This window comes from Chiloscyllium punctatum, chromosome 2 (assembly GCF_047496795.1).
Source record: "Chiloscyllium punctatum isolate Juve2018m chromosome 2, sChiPun1.3, whole genome shotgun sequence".
In the NCBI taxonomy this organism is placed as follows: domain Eukaryota; kingdom Metazoa; phylum Chordata; class Chondrichthyes; order Orectolobiformes; family Hemiscylliidae; genus Chiloscyllium; species Chiloscyllium punctatum.
This window is the reverse complement of record NC_092740.1, coordinates 160,891,534-160,904,181: the sequence shown is the minus strand read 5'-3', so window position 1 is coordinate 160,904,181 and position 12,648 is coordinate 160,891,534.

Genomic DNA, 12,648 nt, shown 5'->3' with positions numbered 1-12,648 from the left:
AGAAAAGGAGAAATTAGAAAAGCGAAAAGAAGAGAATAGAACGGAAAAGAGAAAATAAGAGAAAAGAAAAGAAGAGAAAAGTGAAAAGAGAAATGAGAATATGGAAAACAAAGTGAGAAGAAGTGAAACAAGAAAAGAAAAACGAGAAAAGAAGAGAATAGAGATACGAGAAAAGGGAAAGTTGAGAAGAGAAAAGAGAAAAGAAGAGAAAAGAGAAAAGAGAAAAGAAGAGAAGCCAAGAGAAGAGAAAAGAAGAGAAATGAAGAGAAAAGAAGAGTAACGAGAAATGAAGAGAAAAGAAGAGAAAAGAGAAAAGAAGAGTAAAGCGAAAAGAGAAAAGAAGAGAAATGAAGAGAAAATAGAAAAGAGAAAACAAGAGAATAGAAGAGAAAAGAGAAAAGAGAAAAAAAGACAAAAGAATAGAAAAGAGAAAACAGAAAAGAAGAGAAAAGAAGAAAAATGAAAGAAGAGATGGAAGAGAAAAGAGAAAAGAACAAAAATGATGAGAAATGAAAAAAAGAGAAAAGAGAAAACAAGAGAAAACAAGAGAAAGAGAAAAAAGAAAGGGGTAAAGAAGAGAAAACAAGAGAAAAAAGCAAAGAATAGAAATGAAGAGAAATTAATAGAAAACAGAAAAGAGAAAAGAGAAAAGAAGAGAAAACAAGAGAAATGAGAAAAGAAGAGGTAAGAAGAGAAAATAAGAGAAAAGAGAAAAGACGACAAAACAATAGAAAAGACAAAACAGAAAAGAAGAGAAAACAAGAGAAAAGAGAAAAGAAGGGAAATGAAGAGAAAACAGAAAACAGAGAAGAGAAAAGAAGAGAATAGAAGAGAAAAGAGAAAACAGACAAAAGAATAGAAAAGGGAAAACAGAAAAGAAGAGAAAAGAAAAGAAGAGAAAAGTGAAAAGAGAAATGAGACTATGGAAAACAAAGTGAAAACAAGCAAAACAAGAAGAGAAAAACGAGAAAAGTAGAGAAAAGAAGAGAATAGAGATACGAGAAAAGGGAAAAGTTGAAAAAAGAAGAGAAAAGAGAAAAGAAGAGAAAAGAAGAGAAAAGAGAAAAGAGAAAAAATGAGAAAAGAGAAAGGAGAAAAGAAGAGAAAAGAAGAGAAATGAAGAGAAAAGAGAAAATAGAAAAGAGAAACAAGAGAAAAGAAGAGAAAAGAGAAAAGAAGACAAAAGAATAGAAAAGAGAAAACAGAAAAGAAGAGAAAACAAGAGAAAAGAGAAAAGAAGAGAATAGAAGAGAAAAGAGAAAACAGACAAAAGAATAGAAAAGGGAAAACAGAAAAGAAGAGAAAAGAAGAGAAATGAAAAAGAGAAAAGAAGAGAAAACAAGAGAAATGAGAAAAGAAGAGGTAAGAAGAGAAAAGAGAAAGGGGTAAAGAAGAGAGAAGAAGAGAAACGAGAAAAGAAGAGAAATGAAGAGAAAAGAGAAAATAGAAGAGGGAAACAAGAGAAAAGAAGAGAAAAGAGAAAAGAAGACAAAAGAATAGAAAAGGGAAAACACAAAAGAAGAGAAAAGTAGAGAAATGAAAAAAGAGAAAAGAAGACAAAAGAAGAGAAAAGGAGAAATTAGAAAAGCGAAAAGAAGAGAATAGAACGGAAAAGAGAAAATAAGAGAAAAGAAAAGAAGAGAAAAGTGAAAAGAGAAATGAGAATATGGAAAACAAAGTGAGAAGAAGTGAAACAAGAAAAAAAAAACGAGAAAAGAAGAGAATAGAGATACGAGAAAAGGGAAAGTTGAGAAGAGAAAAGAGAAACGAAGAGAAAAGAGAAAAGAGAAAAGAAGAGAAGCCAAGAGAAGAGAAAAGAAGAGAAATGAAGAGAAAAGAAGAGTAACGAGAAAAGAAGAGAAATGAAGAGAAAAGAAGAGAAAAGAGAAAAGAAGAGTAAAGCGAAAAGAGAAAAGAAGAGAAATGAAGAGAAAATAGAAAAGAGAAAAGAAGAGAATAGAAGAGAAAAGAGAAAAGAGAAAAAAGACAAAAGAATAGAAAAGAGAAAACAGAAAAGAAGAGAAAAGAAGAAAAATGAAAGAAGAGATGGAAGAGAAAAGAGAAAAGAACAAAAATGATGAGAAATGAAAAAAAGAGAAAAGAGAAAACAAGAGAAAACAAGAGAAAGAGAAAAAAGAAAGGGGTAAAGAAGAGAAAACAAGAGAAAAAAGCAAAGAATAGAAATGAAGAGAAATTAATAGAAAACAGAAAAGAGAAAAGAGAAAAGAAGAGAAAACAAGAGAAATGAGAAAAGAAGAGGTAAGAAGAGAAAATAAGAGAAAAGAGAAAAGACGACAAAACAATAGAAAAGACAAAACAGAAAAGAAGAGAAAACAAGAGAAAAGAGAAAAGAAGGGAAATGAAGAGAAAACAGAAAACAGAGAAGAGAAAAGAAGAGAATAGAAGAGAAAAGAGAAAACAGACAAAAGAATAGAAAAGGGAAAACAGAAAAGAAGAGAAAAGAAGAGAAATGAAAAAAGAGAAAAGAAGAGAAAAGGAGAAATTACAAAAGCGAAAAGAAGAGAATAGAACGGAAAAGAGAAAAGAAGAGAAAAGAAAAGAAGTGAAAAGTGAAAAGAGAAATGAGACTATGGAAAACAAAGTGAAAACAAGCGAAACAAGAAGAGAAAAACGAGAAAAGTAGAGAAAAGAAGAGAATAGAGATACGAGAAAAGGGAAAAGTTGAAAAAAGAAGAGAAAAGAGAAAAGAAGAGAAAAGAAGAGAAAAGAGAAAAGAAGAGAAAAGAGAAAGGAGAAAAGAAGAGAAAAGAAGAGAAATGAAGAGAAAAGAGAAAATAGAAAAGAGAAACAAGAGAAAAGAAGAGAAAAGAGAAAAGAAGACAAAAGAATAGAAAAGAGAAAACAGAAAAGAAGCGAAATGAGAATATGGAAAACAAAGTGAAAAGAAGTGAAACAAGAAAAGAAAAAGGAGAAAGGTAGAGAAAAGAAGAGAATAGAGATACGAGAAAAGGGAAAAGTTGAGAAAAGAAGAGAAAACAAGAGAAAAGAGAAAACATGAGAATGGAAGAGAAAAGAGAAAAGAGAAAATAGACAAAAGAATAGAAAAGAGAAAACAGAAAAGAAGAGAGAAGAAGAGAAATGAAAAAAGAAAAAAGAAGAGAAATGAAGAGAAAAGAGAAAAGAGAAAAGTAGAGGAAAGAAGGGATAAGAGAAAAGAAGATGTCAGAAGAGAAAAGAAGAGAAAAGAGTAAGGGGTAAAGAAGAGAAAAGAAGAGAAAAGAGAAAAGAGAAAAGAAGAGAAAAGAGAAAAGAGAAGAGAAGAGAAACCAAGAGAAGAGAAAAGAAGAGAAATGAAGAGAAAAGAGAAAAGAAGAGGTAAGACGAGAAAAGAGAAAAGAAGACAAAAGAATAGAAAAGAGAAAACAGAAAAGAAGAGAAAACAAGAGAAATGAAAAAAGAGTAAAGAAGAGACAAGAGAAAAGAACAGAAATGATGAGAAAAGAAGATAAAAGAGAAAAGAGAAAAGAAGAGAAAACAAGAGAAAAGAGAAAAGAAGAGGTAAGAAGAGAAAAGAAGAGAAAAGAGAAAGGGGTAAAGAAGAGAAAAGAAGAGAAAAGAGAAAAGAAGAGAAAAGAAGAGAAAAGAGAAAAGAGAAAAAATGAGAAAAGAGAAAGGAGAAAAGAAGAGAAAAGAAGAGAAATGAAGAGAAAAGAGAAAATAGAAAAGAGAAACAGGAGAAAAGAAGAGAAAAGAGAAAAGAAGACAAAGGAATAGAAAAGAGAAAACAGAAAAGAAGAGAAAACAAGAGAAAAGAGAAAAGAAGAGAATAGAAGAGAAAAGAGAAAACAGACAAAAGAATAGAAAAGGGAAAACAGAAAAGAAGAGAAAAGAAGAGAAATGAAAAAGAGAAAAGAAGAGAAAACAAGAGAAATGAGAAAAGAAGAGGTAAGAAGAGAAAAGAGAAAGGGGTAAAGAAGAGAGAAGAAGAGAAACGAGAAAAGAAGAGAAATGAAGAGAAAAGAGAAAATAGAAGAGGGAAACAAGAGAAAAGAAGAGAAAAGAGAAAAGAAGACAAAAGAATAGAAAAGGGAAAACAGAAAAGAAGAGAAAAGTAGAGAAATGAAAAAAGAGAAAAGATGACAAAAGAAGAGAAAAGGAGAAATTAGAAAAGCGAAAAGAAGAGAATAGAACGGAAAAGAGAAAATAAGAGAAAAGAAAAGAAGAGAAAAGTGAAAAGAGAAATGAGAATATGGAAAACAAAGTGAGAAGAAGTGAAACAAGAAAAAAAAAACGAGAAAAGAAGAGAATAGAGATACGAGAAAAGGGAAAGTTGAGAAGAGAAAAGAGAAACGAAGAGAAAAGAGAAAAGAGAAAAGAAGAGAAGCCAAGAGAAGAGAAAAGAAGAGAAATGAAGAGAAAAGAAGAGTAACGAGAAAAGAAGAGAAATGAAGAGAAAAGAAGAGAAAAGAGAAAAGAAGAGTAAAGCGAAAAGAGAAAAGAAGAGAAATGAAGAGAAAATAGAAAAGAGAAAACAAGAGAATAGAAGAGAAAAGAGAAAAGAGAAAAAAAGACAAAAGAATAGAAAAGAGAAAACAGAAAAGAAGAGAAAAGAAGAAAAATGAAAGAAGAGATGGAAGAGAAAAGAGAAAAGAACAAAAATGATGAGAAATGAAAAAAAGAGAAAAGAGAAAACAAGAGAAAACAAGAGAAAGAGAAAAAAGAAAGGGGTAAAGAAGAGAAAACAAGAGAAAAAAGCAAAGAATAGAAATGAAGAGAAATTAATAGAAAACAGAAAAGAGAAAAGAGAAAAGAAGAGAAAACAAGAGAAATGAGAAAAGAAGAGGTAAGAAGAGAAAATAAGAGAAAAGAGAAAAGACGACAAAACAATAGAAAAGACAAAACAGAAAAGAAGAGAAAACAAGAGAAAAGAGAAAAGAAGGGAAATGAAGAGAAAACAGAAAACAGAGAAGAGAAAAGAAGAGAATAGAAGAGAAAAGAGAAAACAGACAAAAGAATAGAAAAGGGAAAACAGAAAAGAAGAGAAAAGAAGAGAAATGAAAAAAGAGAAAAGAAGAGAAAATGAGAAATGAGAAAAGCGAAAAGAAGAGAATAGAACGGAAAAGAGAAAAGAAGAGAAAAGAAAAGAAGAGAAAAGTGAAAAGAGAAATGAGACTATGGAAAACAAAGTGAAAACAAGCGAAACAAGAAGAGAAAAACGAGAAAAGTAGAGAAAAGAAGAGAATAGAGATACGAGAAAAGGGAAAAGTTGAAAAAAGAAGAGAAAAGAGAAAAGAAGAGAAAAGAAGAGAAAAGAGAAAAGAAGAGAAAAGAGAAAGGAGAAAAGAAGAGAAAAGAAGAGAAATGAAGAGAAAAGAGAAAATAGAAAAGAGAAACAAGAGAAAAGAAGAGAAAAGAGAAAAGAAGACAAAAGAATAGAAAAGAGAAAACAGAAAAGAAGCGAAATGAGAATATGGAAAACAAAGTGAAAAGAAGTGAAACAAGAAAAGAAAAAGGAGAAAAGTAGAGAAAAGAAGAGAATAGAGATACGAGAAAAGGGAAAAGTTGAGAAAAGAAGAGAAAACAAGAGAAAAGAGAAAACATGAGAATGGAAGAGAAAAGAGAAAAGAGAAAATAGACAAAAGAATAGAAAAGAGAAAACAGAAAAGAAGAGAGAAGAAGAGAAATGAAAAAAGAAAAAAGAAGAGAAATGAAGAGAAAAGAGAAAAGAGAAAAGTAGAGGAAAGAAGGGATAAGAGAAAAGAAGATGTCAGAAGAGAAAAGAAGAGAAAAGAGTAAGGGGTAAAGAAGAGAAAAGAAGAGAAAAGAGAAAAGAGAAAAGAAGAGAAAAGAGAAAAGAGAAGAGAAGAGAAACCAAGAGAAGAGAAAAGAAGAGAAATGAAGAGAAAAGAGAAAAGAAGAGGTAAGACAAGAAAAGAGAAAAGAAGACAAAAGAATAGAAAAGAGAAAACAGAAAAGAAGAGAAAACAAGAGAAATGAAAAAAGAGTAAAGAAGAGACAAGAGAAAAGAACAGAAATGATGAGAAAAGAAGATAAAAGAGAAAAGAGAAAAGAAGAGAAAACAAGAGAAAAGAGAAAAGAAGAGGTAAGAAGAGAAAAGAAGAGAAAAGAGAAAGGGGTAAAGAAGAGAAAAGAAGAGAAAAGAGAAAAGAAGAGAAATGAAGAGAAAAGAGAAAATAGAAAAGAAGAGAAAAGAGAAAAGAGAAAAGAAGTGAAAACAAGAGAAGAGAAATGAAGAGAAAAGAGAAAATAGAAAAGAGAAACAAGAGAAAAGAAGAGAAAAGAGAAAAGAAGACAAAAGAATAGAAAAGAGAAAACAGAAAAGAAGAGAAATGAGAATATGGAAAACAAAGTGAGAAGAAGTGAAAAACAAGAAAAGAAAAAGGAGAAAAGTAGAGAAAAGAAGAGAATAGAGATACGAGAAAAGGGAAAAGTTGAAAAAAGAAGAGAAAAGAGAAAAGAAGAGAAAAGAAGAGAAAAGAGAAAAGAGAAAAAATGAGAAAAGAGAAAGGAGAAAAGAAGAGAAAAGAAGAGAAATGAAGAGAAAAGAGAAAATAGAAAAGAGAAACAGGAGAAAAGAAGTGAAAAGAGAAAAGAAGACAAAGGAATAGAAAAGAGAAAACAGAAAAGAAGAGAAAACAAGAGAAAAGAGAAAAGAAGAGAATAGAAGAGAAAAGAGAAAACAGACAAAAGAATAGAAAAGGGAAAACAGAAAAGAAGAGAAAAGAAGAAAAATGAAAGAAGAGATGGAAGAGAAAAGAGAAAAGAACAAAAATGATGAGAAATGAAAAAAAGAGAAAAGAGAAAACAAGAGAAAACAAGAGAAAGAGAAAAAAGAAAGGGGTAAAGAAGAGAAAACAAGAGAAAAAAGCAAAGAATAGAAATGAAGAGAAATTAATAGAAAACAGAAAAGAGAAAAGAGAAAAGAAGAGAAAACAAGAGAAATGAGAAAAGAAGAGGTAAGAAGAGAAAATAAGAGAAAAGAGAAAAGACGACAAAACAATAGAAAAGACAAAACAGAAAAGAAGAGAAAACAAGAGAAAAGAGAAAAGAAGGGAAATGAAGAGAAAACAGAAAACAGAGAAGAGAAAAGAAGAAAATAGAAGAGAAAAGAGAAAACAGACAAAAGAATAGAAAAGGGAAAACAGAAAAGAAGAGAAAAGAAGAGAAATGAAAAAAGAGAAAAGAAGAGAAAAGGAGAAATTACAAAAGCGAAAAGAAGAGAATAGAACGGAAAAGAGAAAAGAAGAGAAAAGAAAAGAAGTGAAAAGTGAAAAGAGAAATGAGACTATGGAAAACAAAGTGAAAACAAGCGAAACAAGAAGAGAAAAACGAGAAAAGTAGAGAAAAGAAGAGAATAGAGATACGAGAAAAGGGAAAAGTTGAAAAAAGAAGAGAAAAGAGAAAAGAAGAGAAAAGAAGAGAAAAGAGAAAAGAAGAGAAAAGAGAAAGGAGAAAAGAAGAGAAAAGAAGAGAAATGAAGAGAAAAGAGAAAATAGAAAAGAGAAACAAGAGAAAAGAAGAGAAAAGAGAAAAGAAGACAAAAGAATAGAAAAGAGAAAACAGAAAAGAAGCGAAATGAGAATATGGAAAACAAAGTGAAAAGAAGTGAAACAAGAAAAGAAAAAGGAGAAAGGTAGAGAAAAGAAGAGAATAGAGATACGAGAAAAGGGAAAAGTTGAGAAAAGAAGAGAAAACAAGAGAAAAGAGAAAACATGAGAATGGAAGAGAAAAGAGAAAAGAGAAAATAGACAAAAGAATAGAAAAGAGAAAACAGAAAAGAAGAGAGAAGAAGAGAAATGAAAAAAGAAAAAAGAAGAGAAATGAAGAGAAAAGAGAAAAGAGAAAAGTAGAGGAAAGAAGGGATAAGAGAAAAGAAGATGTCAGAAGAGAAAAGAAGAGAAAAGAGTAAGGGGTAAAGAAGAGAAAAGAAGAGAAAAGAGAAAAGAGAAAAGAAGAGAAAAGAGAAAAGAGAAGAGAAGAGAAACCAAGAGAAGAGAAAAGAAGAGAAATGAAGAGAAAAGAGAAAAGAAGAGGTAAGACGAGAAAAGAGAAAAGAAGACAAAAGAATAGAAAAGAGAAAACAGAAAAGAAGAGAAAACAAGAGAAATGAAAAAAGAGTAAAGAAGAGACAAGAGAAAAGAACAGAAATGATGAGAAAAGAAGATAAAAGAGAAAAGAGAAAAGAAGAGAAAACAAGAGAAAAGAGAAAAGAAGAGGTAAGAAGAGAAAAGAAGAGAAAAGAGAAAGGGGTAAAGAAGAGAAAAGAAGAGAAAAGAGAAAAGAAGAGAAAAGAAGAGAAAAGAGAAAAGAGAAAAAATGAGAAAAGAGAAAGGAGAAAAGAAGAGAAAAGAAGAGAAATGAAGAGAAAAGAGAAAATAGAAAAGAGAAACAGGAGAAAAGAAGAGAAAAGAGAAAAGAAGACAAAGGAATAGAAAAGAGAAAACAGAAAAGAAGAGAAAACAAGAGAAAAGAGAAAAGAAGAGAATAGAAGAGAAAAGAGAAAACAGACAAAAGAATAGAAAAGGGAAAACAGAAAAGAAGAGAAAAGAAGAGAAATGAAAAAGAGAAAAGAAGAGAAAACAAGAGAAATGAGAAAAGAAGAGGTAAGAAGAGAAAAGAGAATGGGGTAAAGAAGAGAGAAGAAGAGAAACGAGAAAAGAAGAGAAATGAAGAGAAAAGAGAAAATAGAAGAGGGAAACAAGAGAAAAGAAGAGAAAAGAGAAAAGAAGACAAAAGAATAGAAAAGGGAAAACAGAAAAGAAGAGAAAAGTAGAGAAATGAAAAAAGAGAAAAGATGACAAAAGAAGAGAAAAGGAGAAATTAGAAAAGCGAAAAGAAGAGAATAGAACGGAAAAGAGAAAATAAGAGAAAAGAAAAGAAGAGAAAAGTGAAAAGAGAAATGAGAATATGGAAAACAAAGTGAGAAGAAGTGAAACAAGAAAAAAAAAACGAGAAAAGAAGAGAATAGAGATACGAGAAAAGGGAAAGTTGAGAAGAGAAAAGAGAAACGAAGAGAAAAGAGAAAAGAGAAAAGAAGAGAAGCCAAGAGAAGAGAAAAGAAGAGAAATGAAGAGAAAAGAAGAGTAACGAGAAAAGAAGAGAAATGAAGAGAAAAGAAGAGAAAAGAGAAAAGAAGAGTAAAGCGAAAAGAGAAAAGAAGAGAAATGAAGAGAAAATAGAAAAGAGAAAACAAGAGAATAGAAGAGAAAAGAGAAAAGAGAAAAAAAGACAAAAGAATAGAAAAGAGAAAACAGAAAAGAAGAGAAAAGAAGAAAAATGAAAGAAGAGATGGAAGAGAAAAGAGAAAAGAACAAAAATGATGAGAAATGAAAAAAAGAGAAAAGAGAAAACAAGAGAAAACAAGAGAAAGAGAAAAAAGAAAGGGGTAAAGAAGAGAAAACAAGAGAAAAAAGCAAAGAATAGAAATGAAGAGAAATTAATAGAAAACAGAAAAGAGAAAAGAGAAAAGAAGAGAAAACAAGAGAAATGAGAAAAGAAGAGGTAAGAAGAGAAAATAAGAGAAAAGAGAAAAGACGACAAAACAATAGAAAAGACAAAACAGAAAAGAAGAGAAAACAAGAGAAAAGAGAAAAGAAGGGAAATGAAGAGAAAACAGAAAACAGAGAAGAGAAAAGAAGAGAATAGAAGAGAAAAGAGAAAACAGACAAAAGAATAGAAAAGGGAAAACAGAAAAGAAGAGAAAAGAAGAGAAATGAAAAAAGAGAAAAGAAGAGAAAAGGAGAAATTACAAAAGCGAAAAGAAGAGAATAGAACGGAAAAGAGAAAAGAAGAGAAAAGAAAAGAAGAGAAAAGTGAAAAGAGAAATGAGACTATGGAAAACAAAGTGAAAACAAGCGAAACAAGAAGAGAAAAACGAGAAAAGTAGAGAAAAGAAGAGAATAGAGATACGAGAAAAGGGAAAAGTTGAAAAAAGAAGAGAACAGAGAAAAGAAGAGAAAAGAAGAGAAAAGAGAAAAGAAGAGAAAAGAGAAAGGAGAAAAGAAGAGAAAAGAAGAGAAATGAAGAGAAAAGAGAAAATAGAAAAGAGAAACAAGAGAAAAGAAGAGAAAAGAGAAAAGAAGACAAAAGAATAGAAAAGAGAAAACAGAAAAGAAGCGAAATGAGAATATGGAAAACAAAGTGAAAAGAAGTGAAACAAGAAAAGAAAAAGGAGAAAAGTAGAGAAAAGAAGAGAATAGAGATACGAGAAAAGGGAAAAGTTGAGAAAAGAAGAGAAAACAAGAGAAAAGAGAAAACATGAGAATGGAAGAGAAAAGAGAAAAGAGAAAATAGACAAAAGAATAGAAAAGAGAAAACAGAAAAGAAGAGAGAAGAAGAGAAATGAAAAAAGAAAAAAGAAGAGAAATGAAGAGAAAAGAGAAAAGAGAAAAGTAGAGGAAAGAAGGGATAAGAGAAAAGAAGATGTCAGAAGAGAAAAGAAGAGAAAAGAGTAAGGGGTAAAGAAGAGAAAAGAAGAGAAAAGAGAAAAGAGAAAAGAAGAGAAAAGAGAAAAGAGAAGAGAAGAGAAACCAAGAGAAGAGAAAAGAAGAGAAATGAAGAGAAAAGAGAAAAGAAGAGGTAAGACAAGAAAAGAGAAAAGAAGACAAAAGAATAGAAAAGAGAAAACAGAAAAGAAGAGAAAACAAGAGAAATGAAAAAAGAGTAAAGAAGAGACAAGAGAAAAGAACAGAAATGATGAGAAAAGAAGATAAAAGAGAAAAGAGAAAAGAAGAGAAAACAAGAGAAAAGAGAAAAGAAGAGGTAAGAAGAGAAAAGAAGAGAAAAGAGAAAGGGGTAAAGAAGAGAAAAGAAGAGAAAAGAGAAAAGAAGAGAAATGAAGAGAAAAGAGAAAATAGAAAAGAAGAGAAAAGAGAAAAGAGAAAAGAAGTGAAAACAAGAGAAGAGAAATGAAGAGAAAAGAGAAAATAGAAAAGAGAAACAAGAGAAAAGAAGAGAAAAGAGAAAAGAAGACAAAAGAATAGAAAAGAGAAAACAGAAAAGAAGAGAAATGAGAATATGGAAAACAAAGTGAGAAGAAGTGAAAAACAAGAAAAGAAAAAGGAGAAAAGTAGAGAAAAGAAGAGAATAGAGATACGAGAAAAGGGAAAAGTTGACAAAAGAAGAGAAAAGAGAAAAGAAGAGAAAAGAAGAGAAAAGAGAAAAGAGAAAAAATGAGAAAAGAGAAAGGAGAAAAGAAGAGAAAAGAAGAGAAATGAAGAGAAAAGAGAAAATAGAAAAGAGAAACAGGAGAAAAGAAGTGAAAAGAGAAAAGAAGACAAAGGAATAGAAAAGAGAAAACAGAAAAGAAGAGAAAACAAGAGAAAAGAGAAAAGAAGAGAATAGAAGAGAAAAGAGAAAACAGACAAAAGAATAGAAAAGGGAAAACAGAAAAGAAGAGAAAAGAAGAAAAATGAAAGAAGAGATGGAAGAGAAAAGAGAAAAGAACAAAAATGATGAGAAATGAAAAAAAGAGAAAAGAGAAAACAAGAGAAAGAGAAAAAAGAAAGGGGTAAAGAAGAGAAAACAAGAGAAAAAAGCAAAGAATAGAAATGAAGAGAAATTAATAGAAAACAGAAAAGAGAAAAGAGAAAAGAAGAGAAAACAAGAGAAATGAGAAAAGAAGAGGTAAGAAGAGAAAATAAGAGAAAAGAGAAAAGACGACAAAACAATAGAAAAGACAAAACAGAAAAGAAGAGAAAACAAGAGAAAAGAGAAAAGAAGGGAAATGAAGAGAAAACAGAAAACAGAGAAGAGAAAAGAAGAGAATAGAAGAGAAAAGAGAAAACAGACAAAAGAATAGAAAAGGGAAAACAGAAAAGAAGAGAAAAGAAAAGAAGAGAAAAGTGAAAAGAGAAATGAGACTATGGAAAACAAAGTGAAAACAAGCAAAACAAGAAGAGAAAAACGAGAAAAGTAGAGAAAAGAAGAGAATAGAGATACGAGAAAAGGGAAAAGTTGAAAAAAGAAGAGAAAAGAGAAAAGAAGAGAAAAGAAGAGAAAAGAGAAAAGAGAAAAAATGAGAAAAGAGGAAGGAGAAAAGAAGAGAAAAGAAGAGAAATGAAGAGAAAAGAGAAAAGAGAAAAGAAGAGAATAGAAGAGAAAAGAGAAAAGAGAAAAAAGACAAAAGAATAGAAAAGAGAAAACAGAAAAGAAGAGAAAAGAAGAAAAATGAAAGAAGAGATGGAAGAGAAAAGAGAAAAGAACAAAAATGATGAGAAATGAAAAAAAGAGAAAAGAGAAAACAAGAGAAAACAAGAGAAAGAGAAAAAAGAAAGGGGTAAAGAAGAGAAAACAAGAGAAAAAAGCAAAGAATAGAAATGAAGAGAAATTAATAGAAAACAGAAAAGAGAAAAGAGAAAAGAAGAGAAAACAAGAGAAATGAGAAAAGAAGAGGTAAGAAGAGAAAATAAGAGAAAAGAGAAAAGACGACAAAACAATAGAAAAGACAAAACAGAAAAGAAGAGAAAACAAGAGAAAAGAGAAAAGAAGGGAAATGAAGAGAAAACAGAAAACAGAGAAGAGAAAAGAAGAGAATAGAAGAGAAAAGAGAAAACAGACAAAAGAATAGAAAAGGGAAAACAGAAAAGAAGAGAAAAGAAGAGAAATGAAAAAAGAGAAAAGAAGAGAAAAGGAGAAATTACAAAAGCGAAAAGAAGAGAATAGAAC